At 39.1% G+C, this 19742-nt stretch overlaps 1 pseudogene; it reads right to left on the minus strand.

Annotated features, from left to right (window-relative positions):
* Positions 1–308: 308 nt before the first annotated feature.
* LOC121486974 lies at positions 309–3267 on the minus strand (annotated as a pseudogene).
* Between the last annotated feature and the right edge of the window lie 16475 nt (positions 3268–19742).

Consider the following 19742-nt stretch of genomic DNA (forward strand, 5'->3'; position numbering starts at 1 on the left):
TAAAGATGTGTCAAAGAGAAAGAATTGATTTTCTGATCTTTAAAACACAGGAATCCAAAGTTTGATTTTTTTCACCTGCCCAGTAACAATATAGTCTAATCAATATAGCTTAGAGCTCTCATGAGCCAAAGTTTTTGTGTCAACTAAAGTAGAACCCTCATAGTACTTATATTTTTTTATACCCAACATCACCAAATAATTTATTTGGTATCAGAATTAAAAGAACATTTGACAGTTGAGAAGTTTATTCTGATCCGGTTGTACAACTAATCTAGGACAAATTGCCACATAAATTTTACATTATTTCTTCAGAACTGGGATTTGTCCAAGACTTCAAATTTGGGATCTTCAAATTTGAAATCAGGGAACGTATTCATGTCTGCCTTACCATACATTTGCTTAAGCTTAAAAAGCTCCCTCTCCAGGTCTTTCTGGCTACTCTGGGCCAGTATCAACAGGTCTTCCAGATATCTGGCGCTTGGTTCTATATTCTCTAATCTTGTCCACGAAGAGTTTCTGTACAGGATCAAGTTCCTTGTTAAATGCCACTGCTGTAACACCAATGTTTCTCTTCAAATGGACTGAGACTGCAGATCAAATGAGTGAGGAGAACCTGAAGAACCTCTGAAGAATCCTGGTGATTCTGTTACTTGCGCTCAGTCCCGAATTGCCAGTCTCCCCTCATACTACTTAACTACTGAACTGAGACTTTACAAAACTTGGAACGGTATGATATGTATACAAGTTCTCTTATCCTCACTTAAATACATATTTATCAGATTTTCAGTGCCCACTTTAATTGAAAAATAAGAATCCTTATCATCAAAACATTCTGGAAAACATAGCTGTTTTTATAAATCCTCTTTCCTATATTAATATGCTTACAGAACATGAGCCAAAGCTTGACATCAGCAAATACTATCTGGAACTGTACTGTCCAATACCGTGGCCACTAGCCACACATGGCTACTTAAATTTAAGGTAATTAAAATTAAATAACAGTAAAAATTGAGTTTCTTTGTCATACTAGCTACATTTCAGCTACTCAAATAGCCACATGCAGCTAGAGGCTATCTTCTAGAAAGCGTACATTATTGAACATTTCTCTCCTTGGGCAAGGTTCTAAAATGGGATTCAACTTGCATTAAAATCCAAAACCTTTCGAGATGAACATTTACTAGTGGAAATTGCAGCTAAACTTCAAACTTGGGTTTGAAGCTTTTCTGGTTTTAAATTTCCTGCAATCTAAGTGGCCTCTGTTCATTTCTTGGGCCCTGTCAGTTTTCCTCCATCTTGGAAGCAAGTTAATAAACTCTGTAGATCTGGTAAACCTGAAAAATGAATCAGGAACATAAAAAAAGGATTGCAAAGCAATATTGCATCCTGGGGCAAGAGCGCCTACCATGGCCAACTGACAATCTGCCTGACACTTATACATTTTTCTTTCCCCCTCCTCTTGAGCATCAAATTTAAGTGCAATACTTAGGTGAACAGCAAAGCCTGTAAATATAGAAGTCAGTTGTTTGAAAATCACCTTTATGATCTGTTTGCCCTTTGCATAGAGCCCTTTCCTTCCAGGGTCTCTCAAATTTTATCGCCCATCTCCCCAACCCCAGACTCACCTCCAGCCTGTGGATCCCTTAAATATGGTAAAGAGGAGTACTTGGAAAAGCCTCTAGTTCAGATTTTGAGTCCTGGATCTATCACTGGCCTTGAGCTTTGTGACCTTGGGCAGGCGATTTCTCCTTTCAGAGAGGTAACTTCCCACTCCTACAAAATGAGGACTGCTCCACCAGCTTGTTGTGAAGGCTGCATGAGATGACAGATGTGATGACAGCATGTGAGTAGTAGAGCACACCCCTTAGGCTAGGGATGTAGTTACTAGTTATTTTGCATTATGGGCCCGCAGTGAGGTTCTGAAGACCACAGTACCTGGGAGTCACATGCAAAGAAAATGGAACCATTGAATTTCTCAATGTATAGAAAACCCCAGATAACCTAGACCTGTCAACTCATTGACAACTCTAAAATGCTATCTCAATATTTTCCACCTTGCTTTAGAGATGAGTAAAATCAATGCTCAGCATTAAAATGCTTATCCAAGACCCTACAGTTCTTGGGCACTCAGGGCTGCCAACATTGTACACTGAAGTTCCTTATTAGACACTAATGAGATCTAATTTATACGACCTTATTTAGCTCGCTTAATCTGGGTATTGTTTCCAAAACTATTCAATAAGAAGAAACATAATCATAAGCATCACAGAGTAAACAAAATCATAGTGTAATGAGAAAGAATGGAGGGGAAACATCTATCCAAATAGAGTACTTATAATTTATACACAGTTGGTTCTATTTTTCCACTTAATCTTCACTAGAAGATTCTTTTCAAAGCAAAGAGAAAAATTACTTTTGTTCTATCCCTTTTGTACCTAGTCATCTCAGATTTGATCCTAAGGAGAAGGATTTCCTTGTTGATGAAAGAATGATTGATATTTAAGTTCATGAAATGGAATTCTTGCCAGGATGATACCATTCAAGGGAGTTCATGCAACAAATCTCTGACCAGGCTTCCAGCACAATCCTGCTGGTCCTCCCCACTGCCTGGGGATATACACAGACAAGGTGATGTTAAATGTCATTACAGAGCCAAATTCTCTGTTGGACAACACAGGGTATTGCCCTGCAGTTTCAATTATTTCTCTTTCCTGGTGTAAAATTTGTCATTCACAGGCAATTAGCCTTGCTGTTCCCCTGTTTCTTCATCCGCAAATTGCCTGCCTTCCAAGGGATGTTGTGAAGACACATTATCCCACTTAACATGCCAGCCCAGATCTTGGCACACAGAAGGTGTGTGCCAATATAAGCTGATCTCCTCTTCCCTCTTGAATTTTCATAGTCAATTCCACCTAACAAGCACTTACTGAATCTGTAAGACCCAGATAGCACCGTGGGGAGAAATTTGCACTTGCCTAAAGCCCTCACAGCACTTCTAGGCTATGGGGATCCTGCTTTTTCTCACCGACTGATTCTTCCCTAAGGGAAATTATGGTGTCAGATGTTATAATAGTAATATTTTCTCCATCATCAGTCCTATTTACTACTTATCCACACCTTTATCCTAGCCAGGCTTCCTTCAGGGTTGGCGGGGGGCAGTCTGCCAGGGCAGGCAATCCGTGTGCTCTGGCCAAGTCAGGAACCAGAGAGAGAAGCCAAAGTATACTGGACGGGTCACCAAAGTCTTTGCATGCCTATCACTTACCTCATCTCTTTTAGGGAAAAGGCTCTAAACAGCACGTTTCTGCCCAAGTATCTTTAATTTTTACCACTGCCCCTGAGTGAAACCAAGCCATCTAATGTAATGTTGCCACAGATGATTTGAACAGAACTCAGTGCCTGAGTTAAATGAAGGGCAAGGATGAATGGGGCCATCCCAGGAAAGCCAGTCTCCTAGGGATGATGGGCACTAATTCTGCATAATGAAGACCTTCCATGTTGAATGGTGGCACATTATCCCCATTAAGTCTTTTTTGGGGACAGTCCAATGCTAGAATCAACTATGGGAAAGTGAATGTTCTGAAAGGTTTAAATCTAATTTTGGCAAAATCTATCCATACTGACTGCTTTCCTTTTCTACGGCTGACCTGAATCTTTCCCCTCCACCTCCTAAATTGTATTTTTCTGTTTACTGAAAGGGTGTGAACCACTGGGGGCTCTCATTATTCAAATGGAGTGTGACCAAGTCTAGGTATATAAATTGAGTAGATAAGGGCAGCCCGGGTGGCTCAGCGGTTTAGTGCTGCCTTGATCCCAGGGCCTGATCCTGTAAACCCAGGATAGAGTCCCACGTCAGGCTCCCTGCATGGAGCCTGCTTCTCCCTCTGCCTGTGTCTCTGCCAATCTCTCTCTCTCTCTCTCTCTCTCTCTCTCTCTCTGTGTCTCTCAGGAATAAATAAATAAAATCTTAAAAAAATAAATTGGGTAGATAATCTAATGATCTAATCCATCAAAGTGATCCTCTATTTTTTTTACTCTAATAATCTGCATCTCCTGCATAGACAGTTTGAGGATATTTATATATATGTATATGTATGTACATATATATATATATTTTTAAAGATTTTATTTATTCATGAGAGACACACAGAGAGAGGCAGATGTTGAGGGAGGTTGAAACCTCTGCCAGAAGCTAAGATTTAAGGAAGCTTCTGAACTGGGGAAAACCCGCCAATGCAGTTCTATGAACTACACATGTACATACACATAATGATTATTTTCCTGTCAGTTTTAAATTCAATTTGCCAACTCAAAAAATTTATTTCTGTGTTAATGGTTATGTCTTTGATTCCATGCATATTCTTTGGCAATTTTCCTTTTGTTGAAGTAGATACAGGAGCAATTCTTTCACTAAAGACCTATGGATGGTAAAGTCCTTTTGTCTTGTATGTCAGAAAATGCCATTACTTTGCTGTTAGCCTTGAGTGACAATTTATCTGGATATAAAAAGTCTTGTTAATACCCATTTTCCATAAAACACTGAACATATTATTCCAGTTTCTAGTGGCATCTATTGTTGCCAGTAGGAAATCCCTGCCAGACCAACAACTGTTCCAGATCAATTGCTATTCTTTTCAAAGTAATCTCTTTTCACTCTAGAAACTTCAGATTTTTTTGGTCTTTATTCCTAATATTCTGCAGTTTTACTAAGATGTAGTTCAGGGATATAAAATGTATTTTATATTTTTGAGATTTCTAACTGATTTTTTAAAACCATCTATTCTTAACACATTTCCTTCTGTTCTATTTGCATGTGTGTATATATTTCTATGTAAAAACTTAAATGTATACTTAGGGCTTATAGAATTAATTTCCTTTTTAGAGAACTCATGCTCCAATTGTTGATTTTATTGGATGTCTTTCTTAGCATGTATTTTGGAATTCTAGTGTGGAGGCATATTTTTGAGTGGAAAGTTTTAGGATTTTGTCTTTGTGGAATTTTTTTTTTCTCTCTCTCTCTTCCTCCTCCATGCTCCCATCCCAATTTAGTAGTTTCATAGTTGGCTCCATCAAATGCCACTGGCCCTGCATATAACCTAAAGGTCTGGGGAGTTTCTGAAGTGACTGTTTTTGGAGAGACTACAGATTCATCCACCCAGTCAAAGGACATCTTGGTTCATAGAACTATATTGGCGGGTTTTCCCCAGTTCAGAAGCTTCCTTAAATCTTAGCTTCCGGCAGAGGTTTCAACCTCCCTCAACATCTGTGAAAGCCCACCTGGTCCCATCATTTCAAGTGAGTCTGAGTCCTCCTCACTTGCCTTTTAAAATGCTTCCTTGTCCCCACTATCCTTGCAAAAAGGAAACCTTCAGTTCCAACCAAGATATGGCTCAGCAGGCTCATGGCTTTAGCCATGCTCACCACATTCAAGCATTTTCCGTTTTGTGAGGATTTTTCATGAGGGTATTTATCTTGTTTTTAATCTCACTAAGTCTTTTTTATTTTCTCAGTATCTGTGTTTCATTACTCAAACAGGAACCTATTGAGACTTTTTGAGAGAAATCGTTCAATATTTTTACGTTCAAAGACAAAAAGAAAAATGAATTTACTTTTTTTTTTTTAAAGTAACACATTCCTTTTAAATGTTAGCTCTACTGGTAAAAAATATGAAATGGAAACTCATTTTAAATTGTAAAAGATAACTTCGTAATTTAAAAATTTCAATATGTTGTTTTTTCTTCTGTTAAGAAGAGAAGTTAAGTATTTGTTATTTCTGGAGACATTTTTAAAATGTTGGTGGCAATGTGGTTTTACAGTAATTTTGGTTCTTGACTATTAAGTCATAAATATATTCCATTTTCAAAAAAAACAAACATCCAACATAAAATAAAAGACTGTCCTGCCAACACACTCTGTATGAACTAAATTCCAGGCTGATCATAGTAAGTATAAAGCTAATGATTGCTTTGGAGAGCCACAAAAATATATGGCAAGATTTTCCATTTAAACAGTAGGATAAGAAATTCAAAATACATCTATCTATGGATATTTTGGCCAAACTTTTAAAAATGCAATTGTTCCTTTGGCAATCATTCCATTTGAAAAATAAAAATAAAAAATACTCAGAAGCAGTGTGAGTCTTTATCCTAATATTTGATCCCAAACATATTTAAAATATTTACTTTTATTTTATTTTGTTTTTGTTTGCTAACCTTCACATTTGTACAAAATGTTAAAACAAACAAACTCTAACTCTAACAGCAGAATTTGGAGCCAATAGCACTTGTTTCCTTTTTTATGAATTCTATTCTTCCCCTGGATTATTGCTTTCTTCACTATTGTTGGCTCTCCATCTCCATTTTGGAATCTTGCTGAGGAAGACTGTACTAGTTTGCCCAGATCCAGTAAAATTTAACACAGGCTGCAGATGGTTAACTAGAGTATCAGTAACAGGTAAATCTGTGATCACAAAACACCCCCAACCATACCTCTTCAATACTCTGAATGTCAGGTAACCTTACTTTGCTATGCCTCCTATTTAGGTTTGTTCCTCAGTGGGCCCACTGTCCCAGGGCCACATTTCCCCAGAGATGATTAACTAATGGTGTGGAAAGGCCTTTCCAGTAAAAGGATGACTTCTGGCAACCATAAACTTCTACAGAGAGAAGGTATCTTCCATGAATCACTGCATGATTTTCCATTTTACTCCCCACTGGGGAGTCTGAAATACCGCTATCTCTGCCCATCTGCTAGTCTAGCATAGGGATCCAAATGGTATTACATATAGAAGGGCTTGGAGGACTGGAAATTCTCTACCCATTAAGGATATTATTTGTGTTTATCCAAGTCTGGATGTGAGGTCATCCCACAACAAAATAAACAGCCCGACAGGTCAAATTTCCTGCTCGTGATACTTACCATCCTCATCGTTTCATTACTGGACTACAGCTACCTTTAAAAAGCTAAGAGAACACTTTCCCACCTGCCATTCTATGTCTGTTACATCGGTCTATACATATAGAATTGAACCCATCATTATATATGATGGTGCACAGAATTGTGCACTGCTTCTACTTGTTTCTTTGCAGGAGAAAATCAACTCCCTATATATAGCACTAACGACCTGGCACTATCTGTCTTGAGCCTACCTTGACAGCTTCATTTTAAATTTCACCATCCCCTGGATATATGTTATTCACATAGAATTACTTAAAATCCTCATAAGTGCCATAATCTCACAAAATCTCCAGGCCTTTGCATATCCTGTTCCCTCTGCCTCAAACTTCCTTTACCTACATTGTTCTTGATCAGATCCCTACAAATCTGTTTCTCTTTCCTGAGATGTTTCTCTGAGGTCCTGGTAGACCAGGACACACCTTACTTCAGAGCTTAGCTCAGTGTATTATCCTCTGTAGAATAGTCTGTCCTTCTTCTGAACTGTGAGCTCCTTTTGTAGATCCAGGACCCGATTTATAGAAAGCAGCTAGTAAATTTATTGAATGAATAAATTAATGAAAACACTTCTTGTGGAAGACTAAGTTTGATAAGTAGGGGCTGATTCATTCATTCATTCACTCTTCATTCATAACTAAGCACTTATTTTCCTCTAATATATGTGAAATGTTGGACCAGGCTTATCAAGGCTACAAAATGAATTTCCCTGTCTTTAAGGAGCTTACATTCTGTTCAGCATAGTAATACATACAAAAAAACAATTCAAGGCAAATCTTCAAACCTAACTCATTGTCCTAAGTCCTATTTACAAAGGAATTTTTTCTATTTTTACTCTGTGGTCACTTTGGATGTTCCATCTAGAGTTTCTTTTACTTGGCCTAAAATTAAATTTAAGTAGTCCTGATGGAATTGTGCCTTTTCTCTGGTTCCTGTCTATTGTTTGCCAAGAGCCCCTGAGTATAGTGGTGAGCTATCGCAATACCCAGGAGATACCACAAAACACAAAAATATATTTTTTGATTGTGCCTAAATAGCAAGCAGTAATGATTCCTTAGCCATTTTCCTGCCACCTGAGGAGTTGCCTTTAAATCTGAAGGGTGATTTCCGTTTTGCATTTTTCTCCTTCAGATTCATAAAATCCCAAGGACCTGAACCCTGAAGAACTACCTATGGAATTTCCTTTTAGTTTTTTTCCTCAAATTCAAGACACTATATTTCACTTCCTCCTTGATTTTTTTCCCAGAAATATTTTTATGTTTTTTATAGTTTATCCAAACTTAAGTGATAGGCCTGTACCCTGGTGATATAGAGCTTGGGTTGGCAAAAGACATTTTTCTGGTGGTTTAATGAAAATTGCAAAAGAACACCAACTAGGTAGATGAGTTTTAAATGTGGCTCCTCCCATTTGATGAATTACACAAAGGTGCTTCCTCTAGACAGAAGAGTCTCAAAGAAGGTTCAAAGGGGCAAATGATTCACAAAAAGGCAGATGCCCCTTGGTGAGTGTAGTAACCCCCACTACCCCTCTAGGTTGGGTCCTTGTCCCAGGTTGAAGTCCCTGTAAAGCCAACTCTGAGATGGAGATAAATGTGCAGGTGGGAGTACTCTTGAAGCAACACCAGTGGAAGGGAAGGGAAAAGGAGGGGAGGGGAGGGAGGAGGGGAAGGAAGGGAACAGGATTGGACAGATGGATAAATGAAAAGCTGAGCTGTCATGGAGTCTCCATGGAAACTTTAGGGAAGCCTGCTAAAAGTTTTGAAGCTGGTATGCCCTAAGAGCTATAACAAGTGGGGCAAGGGGACAGGGCCTTTAGATCCCCATTTTAGTTAGTCTGTGGATGCAGACAGCCCCTCAGAAAGACTCTCTTCAGCAGGGGCAATGTTGGAAACTGACAGCTGAGGGCACCTGCCTACTGGCAGCACTCCCAGCAAATGACCAGTAGGTCCTCCATTCCTGAAGGAGTTTCTAATCCTTCAGCATTAGACAGTGCTAATATTCCCACTGCAGATGTGCACAACATCCTTTCTAGCTGTAGATGGCCCTCTATGCTGCCTCTCAATGCTTTTCACTTTGTCACTCTTGTTGCTTCCCAGAGCTATGACTATCTCTGAAGATTTGTTAAGATCACATGTGCTATCTTCTGACTAAATGAAAGAGTGGGAGCTCTGGGACTTTCCTCACCTGTCACTGTTCTTAACCAATCACAGACCATATTTGTAAAACATAAGTTGAAGAAAAATGCACGAGAAGGGAAACTTTGCTATATACAATTTTCCCTGATGAAGTGAGCCACTTTGAAATTAAACATTTAGCAAACACTTATTGAGTCCCTACTATGGACTTCCTAGAGATAAGTAGTGAAAAAAAACAGTGAGATGCAATGCATATCTTCATGGAGCTTAGAGTCTCATGAAAGGACCTGATGTGTGCCTAATTGATAGCTAATTGCAGCTGCTACAGATGCCTGCAGAGGCACTGGTTTATATCAGCCAGGAATTTAGCCAAGTCTGGGAATCCAGGGAATGATTCCCTAAAAAGTGGATGGTTGCACTGAAACTTGAAGAGTGACTAAGAGTTAGCTCAGCAGAGGATAGGAGTTTGGGACATTACAGGAAAGAGAATAAGATGCATTAAAGCCAGTGTGATTAGAGACAGCTAGACAAGCATAGTGGTAAATAACTTGAGTCTCTGACCCCAAACCTGAAAACACCTCATTACTGGAGTTTTAGGCGCTTTGCTAGACTGGGAGAAATCTGAGGGCAGGTAACAATTCTCTTGTCTTCATATTGTGTTATATGGGAAGCCAACTATGCAATATGCTTACGGATATACCTGCATACACACATCCTCCCCTGACCCAGTCTTTTTATTCTCAATCATTGTGAGCAATTAGTTTAATCACTACAGCTTCAGGGATCAAAGTCTAATTCAATACTTTTAAGATAGGGTAATAGAAAAGAGGTCTCAGAGGTCAATCAATGAAGCCCCTAATTTTCCAGATGAGGAGACTGTGATCCAGAGTGATCGAGTTATCTGCTGGATGTCATACCCCTAGTTAGTTAAGCAACACAGACCAGGTTCACATCCTTGGCACCTAAGTGTTTCTTTCTCTTAAGGCCAGGTGCTTCGATATGCTTCCCAGAACTTATCTATTTGGATGTCTCAATGCCAACTGTGTGAGGCATGTATCACTGCATTGCTCTGCCCATACCCTCTTATTAGAGACTTCCTCCTGGCTCCAGCCCTCAGGTCCTAAATTCATTTGGTAGCATGTGAAATATGCTCCATCTCACCTGCAGATATAACTGACTATGAATGTAGAAGATTCTTCCATAGACACTCCAAGCCCTGGTCCGGTCACTTAGATTCCACCAAGGCACCTCCTGGGACTTTCTGCTATAGTTAATTGGGGGAATTTCTGGGAGTTATTTCTGGGACTGCATTAAATGGGTAATCCCAGATCCCCTGCTCCTAAAAGATGAAGTTGGAGACAGAATCCTGATGATTCTGGATTAAGCCAAGCCTGAAACTAGTAAGACTCACTTTCTGGGCCTCCCAGTTAGTTACAAGAACCAATACCTAACCTTTTTTATTTAAATGATTTTATACTGAGTTTCTGTCACTTGCCACCAAAAAAGGATCTGAATTCATGTTGAAAGAGCTATGATAGATACTTTTTTTTTTTAAAGGTGAACTGGTTGACCTGTGACCAAACTGAATTTTTCTCTCACAAATTTGTAATAATATGCTTAGAGATTGTTCTGGAGTCAGCCAGTGTGTGGTAGCTCTAGAAATTAAAAAAATATATATGTAGGGCTAGAGTAGGAGTTACTGCCCAAACATGGCAATTCCTTGTGCAAGCCAAAGTAATGGAGGACTCAAAACAGAGCCAAACTGCCCAATCTGAGACCTAGCTCTGCCCATACCAGCTGTGTAATCCTGGGCAAGCTATCTGGATTGCTATGTCTCATTGTACTCAACTGGAAAACAAGTATAAAGGTAGTATCTGCCTCATGGGTTGTTGTGAAGATTAAACAAATTAATACATAAAAGACTCTTAGAACATGACTTGTGCAGAATAAACACACAATAAGTATTAGCCACTACTAGTATTATGCTACGATTATTAATATTATGGTTAACCAGAAGAAACCAATTGACAGTAAGGAGAATGAACGAGACAGAGAGTCAAACAAGATTAGGGACAAAGTCACAAGAATACTGACCACAGAAGGAGAGAGAGGAGTTGTCTTTATTCCAGATGCCTTCTCAAATCCCATAGGGCCAGTCTACTTCATAAGACTTCTCTATCCTTAAAATAAAGCTCCCCCCCTTTTCTTAATGTGACCCCTTTTAATTGGATTTCTATTTCTTGTAATCAAACAAGCCTAGACAAAAACATAGAATTTGCAGAGTGCAGTGCAGGCCAGACCAGATGGCATTTCCCTGTTCAACACCATCAACTGCCCCCGGGGTATCTCAATTGTGTGTACTCGCTCTGTTGAAAACCATCTTACTTCTTGAAATGCCACTCAAAAGCAAATACCTCTCATGGCAGGCACCAGCACTGTCCCAGTCCTATAGACAACTACAGGAACTAACCAGGAAGCCCTGGTCCAGGAATGTGTGGGAGTTCAAGAGGGAATCCTCTTATTTCCACCTTTGAAGAGCAGGTATATCATTTCCTTTGCTGGGATCAAGCAGCCAGGATTGCCATGCGAATCCAAAGTGTTTCTAGCACTCTCTTTGCTGAGTTCTATTCATAGAAAACCTTGGCCTGGCTCCAGGTCTGTGTCACATTGTTTGTGTGGAATGAGGATGTGCTCTGCTTTTTCAGAATAACAAGCCCATGTTTTTGAGTCATTACAGGAAAAACTTTTCCCACAGTGTGATGAATGCAGTTCACTTCATCACAGCCAAGGTGTGTCATTCCAAAAGACGTATGAAATGTCCCCAAAGAAGAAATCCCAAAGCCATTCACATTCCAGCCCCCTTGCTGGTCATAAAGAGCCTGAGATATCCCCCACTGTGCTTGGATGCTCTCTTCCCCTGATCACTGGCTCCCTTTCTCCCTTTTGTCCTTACTTCAGAACATATGAAAAATTCCACAAGTGATTTTTACCAGGTGAAAACTTCTGATCCAGCTTTCCCATCTGAGTTTTCACCCACTGAGCAGTCAAAATTCATGTTTATCTTAAATCTCACAATTTCAGATTTACAGACCTGACATGCCAGAGCAGGCTCCAGCACAGTCACACCTGTAAAGACGGAAGTATATAAATATAGTAATGATCTCCCCATCTATTAAAACCTCTTCATCTCTGAAAATGGAGTATTAATCTTGTTTGAATAAGAACAAATAAACATAGTTCATGAATTCTTTTTTTATTAAGGCATAATTGACTATATAAATAGTATTCTATTAGTGTCAGGTGCACAACTTAATGCTTTAGTATTTGCGTACATGGTGATATGATCACCATAGGAACTAGTTAACATTCATCCCCATACCTAGTTACAAGCTTATTTTTCTTGTGAAGAGAACTTTAAAAATCTACTCTTAGCAATTTTCAAAGATGCAATACAGTGTTACCAACTAAAGTTGCCATGCTGTGGTTGTCCTCATGACTTATTTATTTATAACTGGAAATTTGGATCTTTTGACACCTTGACTCATTTTGCCCCTTTGCCACTTACACCACTGGCAACCACCCATCTGTTCTCTGTATCTACGAGCTTAGTTTTTTGTTTTGTTCTTTTAAATCCCACATATCAGTGAGATTATTTAGTATTTGTTTTTCTCTGACTTATTTCACTTAGTAAAATGTCTTCAAGATCCATCCATGTTGCTATAAATGGTAAAAGCTTCTTTTTAAATGATTGAATAATATTCCATTGTGTGTGTATCATAATTTCTTTATCTATTTATTCATCCAGGAACACTTAGGTTGTTTCCATGTCTTGTCCACTGTAAATAATACTGCAGTGTATATAGGAGTCCATATATTTTTTTCAGTTAGTGCTTTCATTTTCTTTGGATAAATGCCCAGAAGTGGAATTACTGGATCCATATGTCCTTTATTGCATGCCAAATAATTGTACAAATAAAAGAAGGCAACGTTGATCAGAAGTGGTATTTTACAATGGGTGACAATGATCATAGGATCAAGAGGAGCCTTGCAGCTGTTAGTCTCCAATGATCATCACACTAGGGTGTGGACACCTCCTCCAATTACTGCCTTGCTGCAGGTGTCAGAGCTGTATTGACTTGGCCCTCATCAGCCTGGCTGCTCTCTACTTGCAAAAAGTAGGTGTTCCAGTCTATCATCCCCAATGATACACTCTTGCCGTTTTCTGTTACTTCAGGGTAAGTCCCCCATGCAGACTTAGAGATGGAGAGGTAGTGGTTTCCAGGACCTCAGAAGCAAGAGGATGGTCACCACCCTGAGCTTTTCAAGGTTTTAAATAGTGTTATGTTGATCTAATTGTTGTAAAGACACTGAGAAAAGATAGTCAAGGAAGCAGCATGAAAATGCTGATCAAACTATCAGCGATTGTGTTTTTAACGTTCACTTTGTCTTAATTTCAGATTTATGGAAAAATTGGAGAAGAGAAAAAATTCCCACGTAACTTTCATCCAGATTCCCCAAATATTAACATTCTTTCTCTTAATATATGTACATGTATGTTTTTCCTCTTTGAGCATAAATTGCAGCCATTTGGGCAGGATTGAAAGGAAGAAGGTTTTCAAAAATTATACTTCAAGATGAAGAACAAAAATCATTGATGTTAAATAATTAGATTTTTTAAAAGACAATCTTGCCTTAAAGACAATAGTAACATTTTTGTCTTTGGTATCAAACAAAGTCATTTAAGAAAAAAAAAAATCATTGGCCAGACTATGACATAGATAAAGAGAGCAGTCAAACTGCTTCCTGCCAGTGACATTGTAGCCACAATCCCCATCCTGGACTCATCTGAACCTAGTCATGCCTCTGCTCCATCCATCAAGAAGATTCAATAAACCTGCAGAAACACTTGATTAACACATTCAGTCCTTTTCCCAAAAGCACCAATAACACAAATGACCTCCAGTGGGCCTCCACTTCCTAAATCTCCAAGACCATGGAGTGAGGTTCTTGGTTCTCTAAGGCACTCCTTCCCACCCAAATTTTACAATTCTACTTGTTTCTTGTTATCTTATGCAACTTGTTTTTCACCAAAACAGTACTGCCGAAATTGATCAACATCTTATTGGCCAGACTGGTCTCTGAAGAATTTTGGCTACATCCAAAACTGAAATCCAACTACAAAGGAAGAATGTTTGTCACGACTTAGCTGTTTATTAAAATGGGCCATAAGGTCAGAGGATAAAATCCCAAAAAGAGGAGTTTGAGAGAGTTTTGGAACCATCAAGAAGCACTAGGATATGAACAAAATGACTATGGCTCTTTGTCCCAGCAGCACCCCAGTGTAATGTCTATTTGCTCCTGGCACTTGCACCTCCCCAGCTGCCCTGCATCCTCCAAACCAATGGATTCAGCAGGTGTGTTATTGTCCCAAATTGTGAGATACCCCATCCTACAAATACATTATATTTATGCTGAAGTTGGCTGAAGTCAGTTTTTCCACTGTTTGGTTTTGTTTCGCCTGCAACCCAACAGCCACAAGCTACCCCAAATGATTGAGTGGGGCACCTGTGTGTTTCCCTTCTGTCTGTGCCATCTCCAGAAGGCTCTTTGAAGACAGGATCACAGTTTCTCAGCTGCTCACCCTGCTTCTGTTAACCCTCTGCAGAGCAAATGCTCCCCCAAGCAGACTGCCTAACTGCTCATAGGTAAAGGGTGAAACACCTAGTACACTTACTAGACCTCATTCTCTTGGAAACTGGATTTTGCTTTTGTATAAATCTAACAAAAATTGGTCCATTTACCAGTTCTTCTGGTTTCTAGAGGCCATGAAACAATTTCAGGAAAACAGTATTTCAAATCCATTGATCTCTGCTCTCAGATGCCTCCATAGCTCTGATTCATTAAATAACTAGAGAGTCAACCATGATCCTGGGTTTCCAAGGTTGTTTTCAAACCAAGAACTCGGCTGCTGCCAAGACTAGCAGGGGTTTCAGAGCTAGCCAACATTCCTTGAGTTTCCTTTGAGAGGTGAAAAAAAAAAGGCAGCTTAAAATGCATTATATAAGAAAGAAAGGTATGAACAAGTTAAGGGGAAACTACAAAGGAAGCGGGCCAAGTCCCAAAATAAAAGGCAGGAATAGAAAACTAAAAATAGCAACAGGGATGTGTGCCACATCTGTGGGGCTCCCTTGCATTCTCCTGGAGCATTGTACCTTTTTTTTTTTTTTTTTCAGGAGCATGCTAATAATTGTTTGGAGATTTAAATAGAACGCTATTATTTGTTCTTTAAAAATAGTCACTTCTTTTGTAGAAATGTGAGAGAGTTTCAAATTACATTAATTGAATTTCACTCATTTGTTATTTACCTTTTACGGACATCTTCAAGGGTGTTAAAGAGACTGTCGATTTTCTTCGACCTCTTTATCCATCTTTAATGGAGCATTTGAAATATTGGAGATATTTCAGTCTTGTTGCACTTAATGGACATTTGAAATGAAAAAAAAATAAAGTTGGCTTATATGACAATACTTTAAATATTTGATGTTTATTGGAAAGCTTAGTGCATGCCAGGCACAACGATAGGATGAAAATGGCATACATGTGCCAACACGTGCAAAGGTCCTTACAACTTTGCCCATGAGCCATTACCCACGCTCTTCACAGAGGACACTAAGGGGCAGCATGGGTAGATAACAAACCCAAGTCAATAATCAGTGAATATTGCAAAGAGTTAATCCTGGCTCCCTTTGATTCAAAGACTTAGGGTCCTTCCACAATACTTAAAATAATCAAAAATATTTTTCAAATAGTCTATGCATAGTTAGCACAGAGCCATCAGCAGGAATTCATTGCTCACTTTCTCATTTTTGCTTACTTTTAAAGACCTATACTTGAATTTATATGTAAATTCTGAAAATGCTTGGTACACACCCCATGACTGAGATGGGTGCCATTCCTCCTGGTTATAACGTTTGTCTTCCACCATTCAATTGGTTGTCAGATTAGTAAGACAATTACATTTTTCCCTTAAGAGAAATATGTTATGATAGATTTGAAGAAAATGAAGCCTCATTCCAGGGAAGTGCCTATGTAGATGTCGTTTACAACGTTTGTTTAATAATCACTTCCAAGTTGTAAATTCCTGTTTTCTCTAGACACAACAAAAACAGGAAATATTTACCAACTTCACAGGTGTCAGGAAATACTTTAAAAACCCTGGTGGCCTAACCACCAGCTTAAGCAGATAGCATTCTTGTGTATAGGTACAGAAGGTATATTGTGATTTGAAACGTGTACTTACGATCCAGAGACCTTCACCTATACTTACTAAGGATTCACTGGCTTTGCTTCTGTTGGACCAGAGATTTTATTTTCCCAGAAGAGAAGTATATTGTGCTAATGTGCTTTTTTTTTTTATCTACCTTTACTTGGTTTGAAATCCCATTTCTATATCTAACCAAGTACCAAAATGAAAAAGTACATCTCAAAACTACTGAAATTTAGGATTATGTTTTTTAGCCATGTATGCAATAAATCATGAATTCATTTTCATTTGCTTGCATTTGCAATTTACGTCTCCAAAAATGGAAAGAGCGTTATTCTTTTTCCCAATTATCAAACTAATGGCAAAAGATTTCAGCATAGAGCTAAAACATAAAGAATAAGGTAAGCATCCCTGTTAATGTCTGTATTTATACCCACTTACACATTTTTTCAGAAAAATGAGATTATTCTTATGGCATTGCAACATGTTTTTTTTTCACCTAACATACGGTAGAAGTGCTCTCAACCGACCTCCACTTACTCATCTCACTACCATCACCATGTGACCCCCTTCTCTCTGGATGACATGCAACTGTTGAGGTCCACGGTGTACAATGAAAAAGGATGCAGGCCCACAGGCCTCTCTTGGGGATGCACTTGCACACTTTCATTTCTCTACCAGCTGAAATTAAAGCTTACCTAGAGTCTGTTGCATTTCTTCCAAAACTTGTTTGTGCCAGTTATCACTGTCGCAACACTGAATTAAATACTCAATGTAGATCAATAAGCTAGCAACAAACACAACAAGAAGATTGTTACTATGGAAACTAAAGCAAATGTTTCAGAGAAACCTGATAAAGTTATCAAAAAATAGCTGCTTTCAAGCCAGGGGAGAAGGACTAATGAAAATCTAGTAGTCAACACCCTTTAGGCAGCCACACTCCCTGACCGACTCCTGGCCAGATTACATTGTCCCTTTCCACTTTGGAGTGAATGCCAACTATGTCAGTCACTTCAAGCACGCTTCATCACTTGCAATGGCTAAAGCACAGTCAGTTCTTGGCTGCGCTGTCATTCCCTTAACGGATACTCTACCGATGGCCTTTTCAGGTTACTTACAATTTTTTAATACTGTAAAAATATTGCCACTGTTTTTTGTATATATTTTTGTACACTCAAAAAATTATTTCCTTAGAATAAATTCATTTTTTATTTATTTATTTATTTATTTATTTATTTTTTATTTATGATAGTCACAGAGAGAGAGAGAGAGAGGCAGAGACACAGGCAGAGGGAGAAGCAGGCTCCATGCACCGGGAGCCCGATGTGGGATTCGATCCCGGGTCTCCAGGATCGCGCCCTGGGCCAAAGACAGGCGCCAAACCGCTGCGCCACCCAGGGATCCCTAGAATAAATTCATAATAGAATTTTTGTTTGAAAAGATGTACGTATTTTAAGTCTTCATATAGATATATGTTTTTTTTAACTATGTGGTAGAGAAACTGCAGATTTGAATGTCTTCATTAAAAAAAATTGAATGGCTAAATTGGACAAGTAGTTTTCACCACACTACACAAGGTTTTATCGCCAAATTTATTTGGGTCTAGGTGTTTTCATCTGTAAAATAAAGGTTTAGACTAGAATTCTTTGGGCCCGTTTTCAACTCCAATATTTCAGATTTCTATGTACTCTAATATTTTCCAGAGAGCTGGAAAATGTACAAACACATCTACTTGAAAGAATGCTGTCACAAGGATCTATATAAATGGAAGTGTATAATTTGGATTAATGTAAACACACCAGACACTATCATTCAGAATGATTTCTCCCTAATCTTGGGGGACAGGAAGAAACAAATAGTCCCCTCATATCCAGGTGTTCTCCTCTGTAGTTGCAGACTAATTGCCCTTCTGTCCTTCCCAGAAGACCTGCCATGTAGTTATCAGCACCCTTCATTCAGGCTTCCACCCTGACCTCTCCAGGGACACTGCTCTTCTGTGGTCCCCAGGGGACTCCTGGGGACTCTAGGTCTGCTTAAGCTCTTCATGACACATGGCACCACCAGTTACTCCTCTTGAATGCTTTTCTTCCTACGAGACCACAGACTCCTTGGCCATTTCCTAATTCTCTGGTTTTTCCATCTCCATTCCCCTTTGATGGTTTTCTATTTGTCCCTTATAAGTCCCCATGATTTAAAGTTTCTCTGATATTTTTTCAAGTCTCTCAATTGCTTAAATAGTTAAGTATCTTTAAACAACAAAAGCAAGTTGAATGAATCAACTGGTGAAGAACTATTGCAGTGCATGCTTTCGTAAGGCCAGGAATGATTGGTTTTGATCACTCTTCAATTTATCTCCTTTCTAGGCAAGTCTAGATCTTGCTATACCAGTGATTCTCCAAGTGCGGTCCCTGGACCAGCAGCATCTACATCGCCTGGGAACTTGTTAAAATGGAAAATCCTTGGACCTCATCTCAGACATACTAAATCAGCAATTTGTATTTTAACAAGGCCTCCAGGTAATTCTAATGCATAATAAATTTAGAGAATCACTCGTCTATAACATGCACCCTTTTAAAGCCAGGCCTTGATTCAATGATTAATGCTAACTATGGGTGATCAGAAGTAATCAATTCTCCCTCCAAATATCTGTGCGATATTGAATTATATCTATAGATCCTTTATTCCTAGGGACCTCAGGGTAAAGGAAAATAATGAAATACAGGATGGAAACAACAGGCTTCCCCAGTTGCCTTCCACAGAAAATGACAACTCAGTCTGGCTGCCGCTAATAATACCTTACAGTTTTCGTTACCACGGGGGATGTCCCCACTGCCTGATAGAGAAGCACTCCCTGTTTCTGTTGCCCTGGACAACCCTATTTTTCAGATTCACTGACTCTCATGTATGCTTCCAGTTTTTTTGATCTTCTTGAGTCCCCACAGGCAAGATAAGTAGCCATCGGGGAGATGAGAGCTGGCAGGTGAAAGGGATGGGAGGCCATCTGCTCCATCTGCTCTGCTGGAGACAGGCCTGTCACCCGCTTCCTTTGTTCATTTCTTCCTTCCTTCCTTCATTCCTCCAGACATCCACTTACCCATCCACTCACCCATCTTTCTTCCCAAAGATCCTTTTATCCATTCATCTACCCATTCACTCTTTCACTCATCCACTCATCCACCCATCCATCCACCCATTCATTAATCCATTGATTTTAGAAATATTTGTTGTGTGGAATAGTGCCAGCTTGGTTTCTCTTCAATATCAAATGAAATTGAGCCTCACTGGAGACCACTGACCTAAGGCATTTCCTTTTACTTCTTCAGTGTTTCCCAGGATAATCCATATGGATGCAGGGGAAAAAATCTCAGAACTTCTATTTACATTTATTTTTAACC

The sequence above is a fragment of the Vulpes lagopus genome, chromosome 3 (genome assembly GCF_018345385.1).
Source record: "Vulpes lagopus strain Blue_001 chromosome 3, ASM1834538v1, whole genome shotgun sequence".
Lineage (NCBI taxonomy): Eukaryota > Metazoa > Chordata > Mammalia > Carnivora > Canidae > Vulpes > Vulpes lagopus.